The sequence below is a fragment of the Idiotropiscis lumnitzeri genome, unplaced genomic scaffold, assembly GCF_059441095.1.
Source record: "Idiotropiscis lumnitzeri isolate Australia: NSW breed Sydney's pygmy pipehorse unplaced genomic scaffold, RoL_Ilum_1.0 HiC_scaffold_351, whole genome shotgun sequence".
Classification (NCBI taxonomy): domain Eukaryota; kingdom Metazoa; phylum Chordata; class Actinopteri; order Syngnathiformes; family Syngnathidae; genus Idiotropiscis; species Idiotropiscis lumnitzeri.
Genome location: NW_028283889.1, coordinates 7,501 through 17,500, shown reverse-complemented (window position 1 = coordinate 17,500; position 10,000 = coordinate 7,501).

The following is a 10,000-nucleotide window of genomic DNA, read 5'->3' as shown; positions in this document are numbered from 1 at the left end:
TCCGGAGGAGGAGTGCATGCTGTGTGACAGTGAAGCCGAATAGGAGCACCTTCCCCGGGCACAGACGGTGCCAAGCGGCCCCTAAGTCTACCCTTATGGAAGCTCCGGAGGAGGAGTGCGGGCGTGTGTCACACTTGGCCCGAATATGAGCACCTTCCCCGGGCACAGGCGGTGCCAAGCGGCCCCTAAGTTTGCCCAAATGGAAGCTCCGGAGGAGGAGTGCGGGCGTGTGTCACACTTGGCCCGAATATGAGCACCTTCCCCGGGCACAGGCGGTGCCAAGCGGCCCCTAAGTTTGCCCAAATGGAAGCTCCGGAGGAGGAGTGCGGGCGTGTGTCACACTTGGCCCGAATATGAGCACCTTCCCCGGGCACAGACGGTGCCAAGCGGCCCCTAAGTTTGCCCAAATGGAAGCTCCGGAGGAGGAGTGCATGCTGCCTGACAGTGAAGCCGACTATGAGCACCTTCCCCGGGCACAGGCGGTGCCAAGCGGCCCCTAAGTCTACCCTCATGGAAGCTCCGGAGGAGGAGTGCGGGCGTGTGTCACACTTGGCCCGAATATGAGCACCTTCCCCGGGCACAGACGGTGCCAAGCGGCCCCTAAGTTTGCCCAAATGGAAGCTCCGGAGGAGGAGTGCACGCTGTGTGACAGTGAAGCCGAATATGAGCACCTTCCCCGGGCACAGGCGGTGCCAAGCGGCCCCTAAGTTTGCCCTTATGGAAGCTCCGGAGGAGGAGTGCATGCTGTGTGACAGTGAAGCCGAATATGAGCACCTTCCCCGGGCACAGGCGGTGCCAAGCGGCCCCTAAGTTTGCCCAAATGGAAGCTCCGGAGGAGGAGTGCGGGCGTGTGTCACACTTGGCCCGAATAGGAGCACCTTCCCCGGGCACGGGCGGTGCCAAGCGGCCCCTAAGTTTGCCCAAATGGAAGCTCCGGAGGAGGAGTGCATGCTGCCTGACAGTGAAGCCGAATATGAGCACCTTCCCCGGGCACAGGCGGTGCCAAGCGGCCCCTAAGTCTACCCTAATGGAAGCTCCGGAGGAGGAGGGCGGGCGTGTGTCACACTTGGCCCGAATAGGAGCACCTTCCCCGGGCACAGGCGGTGCAAAGCGGCCCCTAAGTCGGTAAAGGTTGAAATAAGTAAATAAATACAAAAAGGACGAGGGGGGAAAAAAAAAGGCAAAAACGTATAAAATTCCCCCATTCATTTCAATGGGCTCGGCCGAATTGGGCTTGCGGGACCGCCGAGGGCACGCCGGAGGGCGGTTGAGTCGGTAAAAGTTGAAATAAATGAATAAATACAAAAAGGACGAGGGGGGGGAAAAAAAGGCAAAAACGTATAAAATTCCCCCATTCATTTCAATGGGCTCGGCCGAATTGGGCTTGCGGGACCGCCGAGGGCACGCCGGAGGGCGGTTGAGTCGGTAAAAGTTGAAATAAATGAATAAATACAAAAAGAACGAGGGGGGGGGAAAAAAGGCAAAAACGTATAAAATTCCCCATTCATTTCAATGGGCTCGGCCGAATTGGGCTTGCGGGACCGCCGAGGGCACGCCGGAGGGCGGTTGAGTCGGTAAAAGTTGAAATAAATGAATAAATACAAAAAGAACGAGGGGGGGAAAAAAAAGGCAAAACGTATAAAATTCCCCCATTCATTTCAATGGGCTCGGCCGAATTGGGCTTGCGGGACCGCCGAGGGCACGCCGGAGGGCGGTTGAGTCGGTAAAAGTTGAAATAAATGAATAAATACAAAAAGAACGAGGGGGGGGGAAAAAAGGCAAAAACGTATAAAATTCCCCCATTCATTTCAATGGGCTCGGCCGAATTGGGCTTGCGGGACCGCCGAGGGCACGCCGGAGGGCGGTTGAGTCGGTAAAAGTTGAAATAAATGAATAAATACAAAAAGAACGAGGGGGGGAAAAAAAGGCAAAAACGTATAAAATTCCCCCATTCATTTCAATGGGCTCGGCTAAAATGGGCCTGCAGTACTGCCGAGAGGCCGCCGGAGGACGCCCTAGTAGGCAAACGTTGATCCCCACACACGAGGGGTCAGTTAGGCGACCAGGGTAGCGTTTAGGCGACCAGGGGTAGCGTTTAGGTGACCAGGGAAGCGTTTAGGCGACCAGGGGTAGCGTTTAGGTGACCAGGGGTAGCGTTTAGGCGACCAGGGGTAGCGTTTAGGCGACAGGGGTAGCGTTTAGGCGACCAGGGGTAGCTTTTAGGCGACCAGGGGTAGCTTTTAGGCGACCAGGGGTAGCGTTTAGGCGACCAGGGGCGTTGCAGTTCCGCCGAATTGCATTAGGGGCGCTGCAGTAGGCAAACGTTCTTCCCCCCTAGTCAGAGGGTCATTTGCCTACTTCCCAGGTTTACCCGGGTTTTCCAAAACACCTGGGGCACATTTTCAGGGATCACGTTTTTAGAAACAAAAATATTCATAATTTCTTCTAAGTCCCCTTTCCAGCGGGGAACTTTGAAACATTGTATCCGACCACTGAAGGCTGTTGGCGGGCACGGCGCGGCAACAGCCCGCACTCAGGCATGGAGCTCCGGGGAAAGTTGCCTAATTTCTTCTAAGTCCCCTTTCCAGCGGGGAACTTTGAAACATTGTATCCGACCGTGGAAGGCTGTTGGCGGGCACGGCGCGGCTCATAGCCGGCCCTCAGGCACGGAGCTCCGGGTGAATTTTCACAAATTTCTTCTAAGTCCCCTTTCCAGCGGGGAACTTTGAAACATTGTATCCGACCGTGGAAGGCTGTTGGCGGGCACGGCGCGGCTCATAGCCGGCCCTCGGGCACGGAGCTCCGGGTGAATTTTACAAATTTCTTCTAAGTCCCCTTTCCAGCGGGGAACTTTGAAACATTGTATCCGACCGTGGAAGGCTGTTGGCGGGCACGGCGCGGCTCATAGCCGGCCCTCGGCACGGAGCTCCGGGTGAATTTTTACAAATTTCTTCTAAGTCCCCTTTCCAGCGGGGAACTTTGAAACATTGTATCCGACCGTGGAAGGCTGTTGGCGGGCACGGCGCGGCTCATAGCCGGCCCTCGGGCACGGAGCTCCGGGTGAATTTTCACAAATTTCTTCTAAGTCCCCTTTCCAGCGGGGAACTTTGAAACATTGTATCCGACCGTGGAAGGCTGTTGGCGGGCACGGCGCGGCTCATAGCCGGCCCTCAGGCACGGAGCTCCGGGTGAATTTTCACAAATTTCTTCTAAGTCCCCTTTCCAGCGGGGAACTTTGAAACATTGTATCCGACCAAAGGAAGGCTGTTGGCGGGCGCGGCGCGGCTCATAGCCGGCCCTCGGGCACGGAGCTCCGGGTGAATTTTACTCAATTCTTCTAAGTCCCCTTTCCAGCGGGGAACTTTCAAACATTGTATCCGACCACTGAAGGCTGTTGGCGGGCGCGGCGCGGCTCATAGCCGGCCCTCAGGCACGGAGCTCCGGGTGAATTTTCACAAATTTCTTCTAAGTCCCCTTTCCAGCGGGGAACTTTGAAACATTGTATCCGACCGTGGAAGGCTGTTGGCGGGCACGGCGCGGCTCATAGCCGGCCCTCGGCACGGAGCTCCGGGTGAATTTTCACAAATTTCTTCTAAGTCCCCTTTCCAGCGGGGAACTTTGAAACATTGTATCCGACCGTGGAAGGCTGGTTGGCGGGCACGGCGCGGCTCATAGCCGGCCCTCGGGCACGGAGCTCCGGGTGAATTTTTACAAATTTCTTCTAAGTCCCCTTTCCAGCGGGGAACTTTGAAACATTGTATCCGACCGTGGAAGGCTGTTGGCGGGCACGGCGCGGCTCATAGCCGGCCCTCGGGCACGGAGCTCCGGGTGAATTTTCACAAATTTCTTCTAAGTCCCCTTTCCAGCGGGGAACTTTGAAACATTGTATCCGACCGTGGAAGGCTGTTGGCGGGCACGGCGCGGCTCATAGCCGGCCCTCGGGCACGGAGCTCCGGATGAATTTTTACAAATTTCTTCTAAGTCCCCTTTCCAGCGGGGAACTTTGAAACATTGTATCCGACCGTGGAAGGCTGTTGGCGGGCACGGCGCGGCTCATAGCCGGCCCTCGGGCACGGAGCTCCGGGTGAATTTTCACAAATTTCTTCTAAGTCCCCTTTCCAGCGGGGAACTTTGAAACATTGTATCCGACCGTGGAAGGCTGTTGGCGGGCGCGGCGCGGCTCATAGCCGGCCCTCGGGCACGGAGCTCCGGGTGAATTTTTACAAATTTCTTCTAAGTCCCCTTTCCAGCGGGGAACTTTTGAAACATTGTATCCGACCGTGGAAGGCTGTTGGCGGGCACGGCGGGGCTCATAGCCGGCCCCTCGGGCACGGAGCTCCGGGTGAATTTTTACAAATTTCTTCTAAGTCCCCTTTCCAGCGGGGAACTTTGAAACATTGTATCCGACCGTGGAAGGCTGTTGGCGGGCACGGCGGGCTCATAGCCGGCCCTCGGGCACGGAGCTCCGGGTGAATTTTACAAATTTCTTCTAAGTCCCCTTTCCAGCGGGGAACTTTGAAACATTGTATCCGACCAAAGGAAGGCTGTTGGCGGGCGCGGCGCGGCTCATAGCCGGCCCTCGGGCACGGAGCTCCGGGTGAATTTTACAAATTTCTTCTAAGTCCCCTTTCCAGCGGGGAACTTTGAAACATTGTATCCGACCGTGGAAGGCTGTTGGCGGGCACGGCGCGGCTCATAGCCGGCCCTCAGGCACGGAGCTCCGGGTGAATTTTCACAAATTTCTTCTAAGTCCCCTTTCCAGCGGGGAACTTTGAAACATTGTATCCGACCGTGGAAGGCTGTTGGCGGGCACGGCGCGGCTCATAGCCGGCCCTCGGGCACGGAGCTCCGGGTGAATTTTACAAATTTCTTCTAAGTCCCCTTTCCAGCGGGGAACTTTGAAACATTGTATCCGACCGTGGAAGGCTGTTGGCGGGCACGGCGCGGCTCATAGCCGGCCCTCGGGCACGGAGCTCCGGGTGAATTTTTACAAATTTCTTCTAAGTCCCCTTTCCAGCGGGGAACTTTGAAACATTGTATCCGACCGTGGAAGGCTGTTGGCGGGCACGGCGCGGCTCATAGCCGGCCCTCGGGCACGGAGCTCCGGGTGAATTTTCACAAATTTCTTCTAAGTCCCCTTTCCAGCGGGGAACTTTGAAACATTGTATCCGACCGTGGAAGGCTGTTGGCGGGCACGGCGCGGCTCATAGCCGGCCCTCAGGCACGGAGCTCCGGGTGAATTTTCACAAATTTCTTCTAAGTCCCCTTTCCAGCGGGGAACTTTGAAACATTGTATCCGACCAAAGGAAGGCTGTTGGCGGGCGCGGCGCGGCTCATAGCCGGCCCTCGGGCACGGAGCTCCGGGTGAATTTTACTCAATTCTTCTAAGTCCCCTTTCCAGCGGGGAACTTTCAAACATTGTATCCGACCACTGAAGGCTGTTGGCGGGCGCGGCGCGGCTCATAGCCGGCCCTCAGGCACGGAGCTCCGGGTGAATTTTCACAAATTTCTTCTAAGTCCCCTTTCCAGCGGGGAACTTTGAAACATTGTATCCGACCGTGGAAGGCTGTTGGCGGGCACGGCGCGGCTCATAGCCGGCCCTCGGGCACGGAGCTCCGGGTGAATTTTCACAATTTCTTCTAAGTCCCCTTTCCAGCGGGGAACTTTGAAACATTGTATCCGACCGTGGAAGGCTGTTGGCGGGCACGGCGCGGCTCATAGCCGGCCCTCGGGCACGGAGCTCCGGGTGAATTTTTACAAATTTCTTCTAAGTCCCCTTTCCAGCGGGGAACTTTGAAACATTGTATCCGACCGTGGAAGGCTGTTGGCGGGCACGGCGCGGCTCATAGCCGGCCCTCGGGCACGGAGCTCCGGGTGAATTTTCACAAATTTCTTCTAAGTCCCCTTTCCAGCGGGGAACTTTGAAACATTGTATCCGACCGTGGAAGGCTGTTGGCGGGCACGGCGCGGCTCATAGCCGCCCTCGGGCACGGAGCTCCGGATGAATTTTTACAAATTTCTTCTAAGTCCCCTTTCCAGCGGGGAACTTGAAACATTGTATCCGACCGTGGAAGGCTGTTGGCGGGCACGGCGCGGCTCATAGCCGGCCCTCGGGCACGGAGCTCCGGGTGAATTTTCACAAATTTCTTCTAAGTCCCCTTTCCAGCGGGGAACTTTGAAACATTGTATCCGACCGTGGAAGGCTGTTGGCGGCGCGGCGCGGCTCATAGCCGGCCCTCGGCACGGAGCTCCGGGTGAATTTTTACAAATTTCTTCTAAGTCCCCTTTCCAGCGGGGAACTTTGAAACATTGTATCCGACCGTGGAAGCTGTTGGCGGGCACGGCGGGGCTCATAGCCGGCCCTCGGGCACGGAGCTCCGGGTGAATTTTTACAAATTTCTTCTAAGTCCCCTTTCCAGCGGGGAACTTTGAAACATTGTATCCGACCGTGGAAGGCTGTTGGCGGGCACGGCGGGGCTCATAGCCGGCCCTCGGGCACGGAGCTCCGGGTGAATTTTACAAATTTCTTCTAAGTCCCCTTTCCAGCGGGGAACTTTGAAACATTGTATCCGACCAAAGGAAGGCTGTTGGCGGGCGCGGCGCGGCTCATAGCCGGCCCTCGGGCACGGAGCTCCGGGTGAATTTTACAAATTTCTTCTAAGTCCCCTTTCCAGCGGGGAACTTTGAAACATTGTATCCGACCGTGGAAGGCTGTTGGCGGACGCGGCGCGGCTCACAGCCCGCCCTCAGGCACGGAGCTCCGGGGGAATTTCCCCCTCATTTCTTCTAAGTCCCTTTCCAGCGGGGAACTTTCAAACATTGTATCCGACCGTGGAAGGCTGTTGGCGGGCACGGCGCGGCTCATAGCCGGCCCTCAGGCACGGAGCTCCGGGTGAATTTGACAAATTCCTTCTAAGTCCCCTTTCCAGCGGGGAACTTTGAAACATTGTATCCGACCGTGGAAGGCTGTTGGCGGGCACGGCGCGGCTCATAGCCGGCCCCTCAGGCACGGAGCTCCGGGTGAATTTGACAAATTCCTTCTAAGTCCCCTTTCCAGCGGGGAACTTTGAAACATTGTATCCGACCGTGGAAGGCTGTTGGCGGGCACGGCGCGGCTCATAGCCGGCCCTCAGGCACGGAGCTCCGGGTGAATTTTTACAAATTTCTTCTAAGTCCCCTTTCCAGCGGGGAACTTTGAAACATTGTATCCGACCACTGAAGGCTGTTGGCGGACGCGGCGCGGCTCACAGCCCGCCCTCAGGCACGGAGCTCCGGGGAAATTTGGCTCATTTCTTCTAAGTCCCCTTTCCAGCGGGGACCTTTCAAACATTGTATCCGACCACTGAAGGCTGTTGGCGGGCGCGGCGCGGCTCACAGCCCGCCCTCAGGCACGGAGCTCCGGGGAAATTTGCCTCATTTCTTCTAAGTCCCCTTTCCAGCGGGGAACTTTCAAACATTGTATCCGACCACTGAAGGCTGTTGGCGGGCGCGGCGCGGCTCACAGCCCGCCCTCAGGCACGGAGCTCCGGGGAAATTTGCCTCATTTCTTCTAAGTCCCCTTTCCAGCGGGGAACTTTCATACATTGTATCCGACCACTGAAGGCTGTTGGCGGACGCGGCGCGGCTCACAGCCCGCCCTCAGGCACGGAGCTCCGGGGAATTTGCCCCCTCATTTCTTCTAAGTCCCCTTTAGGCGACCAGGGGTTGACAATTTAGGTGACCAGGGGTTGACAATTTAGGCGACCAGGGGTGACTTTTAGGCGACCAGGGGTGAGGTTTAGGCGACCAGGGGTGAGGTTTAGGCGACCAGGGGTAGCGTTTAGGCGACCAGGGGCGTTGCAGTTCCGCCGAATTGCATTAGGGGCGCTGCAGTAGGCAAACGTTTTTACCCCTAGTCAGAGGGTCATTTGCCTACTTCCCAGGTTTACCCGGGTTTTCCAAAACACCTGGGGCACATTTTTAGGAACCACGTTTTTAGAAACAAAAATTCTTCTATGTCCACCTCCGTGAAAGAAATTGCCCAATGGTTCCCGCGGAAGAGAGCTGCCAGGCGGACGCATACTGCAATAACGGCCGCCCTGGCGCTCTGGTGGATGTTATCCTCGAAATTTCTTCTATGTGCCCATTCCAGCGGGCAACTTGCGAACAATGGTGTCCGACCATGGAAGGCTGTTGGCGGACGCGGCGCGGCTCACAGCCCGCCCTCAGGCACGGAGCTCCGGGGGAATTTTCCCCTCATTTCTTCTAAGTCCCCATTCCAGCGGGGAGCTTGCAAACGTGGTATCCGACCACTGAAGGCTGTTGGCGGGCACGGCCCCACCAGCGCAACACGGCACTTCCTATGACTCGGGTCCGACGCAGGAGGAGCGGTCCTCCCGGCCCCGCCACACGGCACTTCCTATGACTCGGGTCCGACGCAGGAGGAGCGGTCCTCCCGGCCCCGCCACAACGGCACTTCCTATGACTCGGGTCCGACGCAGGAGGAGCGGTCCTCCCGGCCCCGCCACACGGCACTTCCTATGACTCGGGTCCGACGCAGGAGGAGCGGTCCTCCCGGCCCCGCCACACGGCACTTCCCATGACTCGGGTCCGACGCAGGAGGAGCGGTCCTCCCGGCCCCACCACCGCCACACGGCACTTCCCATGACCCGGGTCCGACGCAGGAGGAGCGGTCCTCCCGGCCCCACCGCAACACACACAACCACTGACCGATTGGCAATCATGACCCGCCATCGGAGGGCCCCTGCCGGCCCCGGCCTCGCGCCGGGGTGTTCGGGTGGACGGTTCCTTCGGCCTGCGGGTCGACCTCTGAGCGTTGGCCGGCACCGCAGCACACACAACCACTGACCGATTGGCAATCATGACCCGCCATCGGAGGGCCCCTGCCGGCCCCGGCCTCGCGCCGGGGTGTTCGGGTGGACGGTTCCTTCGGCCTGCGGGTCGACCTCTGAGCGTTGGCCGGCACCGCAGCACACACATAACCACTGACCGATTGGCAATCATGACCCGCCATCGGAGGGCCCCTGCCGGCCCCGGCCTCGCGCCGGGGTGTTCGGGTGGACGGTTCCTTCGGCCTGCGGGTCGACCTCTGAGCGTTGGCCGGCACCGCATCACCGCAGCACACATAACCACTGACCGATTGGCAATCATGACCCGCCATCGGAGGGCCCCTGCCGGCCCCGGCCTCGCGCCGGGGTGTTCGGGTGGACGGTTCCTTCGGCCTGCGGGTCGACCTCTGCGCGTTGGCCGGCACTTCCCTACCGTTACCCCCCCACCCCTGGGGTTGTGACAAAACGGCACTTCCTATGACTCGGGTCCGACGCTGGAGGAGCGGTCCTCCCGGCCCATCTCGCACCCACACCCTGACATATACTGCACCACACCAACCACTGACCGATTGGCAAGCATGACCCGCCATCGGAGGGCCCCTGCCGGCCCCGGCCTCGCGCCGGGGTGTTCGGGTGGACGGTTCCTTCGGCCCTGCGGATCGACCTCTAGCGCACCAACCAGCGCGAAACCGCTTTCGTCGCGAGACCGAGACGACCCTGTCGCGTGCCCGTTGGCCACACGGGCCCAGAGATGTCCTACACGGGAGTTCCGCCGCGCTCGCGGGTACCCCGCGCCGCCCCGCCACGAGAGGGGCGCGGGAGCCCAGGCCCGCATCAGCCGAGCGGTCCTTTCCGAAAAAGCATGTTTCTCAAACCCTACCGGCGTCTGTCAGAAGACGCCGCCTCCGAGGTGCGTGTTGCGGTCGCGGGCGTGCGGGCGGCTCCGGCTCCCTCCCGCGACTGACCGCCACGCGGTAACGCGGCCTCTACGGACCGAGTACATACCGAGGCCCAGCCGACTTCCTCACCGCGCACGGGGGCTGAATCGTAACGGAAATTTCGGTAGCCCACGTCCGAAATAAATATGAAAGAAACGAGGGAGGCTGGGGTGCCGCCGGGGGTAACCCCGCGGGAGGCCGTCTCCCGCGGGCGCCGCCCGGTCCCCGCGCCCG